Consider the following 668-nt stretch of genomic DNA (forward strand, 5'->3'; position numbering starts at 1 on the left):
GGGAGGGCTACACCTGGAGGTTATCTCGCTTATTACTGGACCGAATTTTACCAAATTTCACGCATATAACAAGCATAGTAAGGAGTCTTAAAATCCGCAATCAAATTTGAGAAAAAGTTTCGTTTCCATGGATACGCCGCCATATTGGATTTTATTGACATGTCTCACTTAATGAATACCGCACTTATCGCTCATGGAAATTGATTGTTATTTTTTGCATTCGTGTTTACTGTTTACGAACATTAGATCTAAATATTTGTCTGTTGTTTTTTTCCTAAACGAATTAGAAAATTTTTAATGAATTATTTCCTGAGGTAACATTCAAGTTTGCGAAAAATCCATGAAAATCCACACTCCAGACACCACCAACAAAAATCTATTCCATACATCAAAAATTCAACAGACAAATGTTTAGTATACCTCTTCTCTTCATTCTGTGAAAATTTCATGAAGATTGGATGAAAAATGGTGGAGTTATTTAAAAAGGTATAGAGAAAAGTCGCGTTTTGAGAAAACGGCCGATAAAGAAAAATAAAATACGGACTTTATGAGGAAATGGCGGTTACAAACATGCCCGGTAAGGGAGAAAAATACTGTTTTTTGCGGTTCTTATGCTATGAAATAGTTGTAGGAGAGGCTGAGGAAGCTAAAAGTGCCTACAACTCAAA

This window comes from Aplysia californica, unplaced genomic scaffold (genome assembly GCF_000002075.1).
Source record: "Aplysia californica isolate F4 #8 unplaced genomic scaffold, AplCal3.0 scaffold00760, whole genome shotgun sequence".
Taxonomy (NCBI): domain Eukaryota; kingdom Metazoa; phylum Mollusca; class Gastropoda; order Aplysiida; family Aplysiidae; genus Aplysia; species Aplysia californica.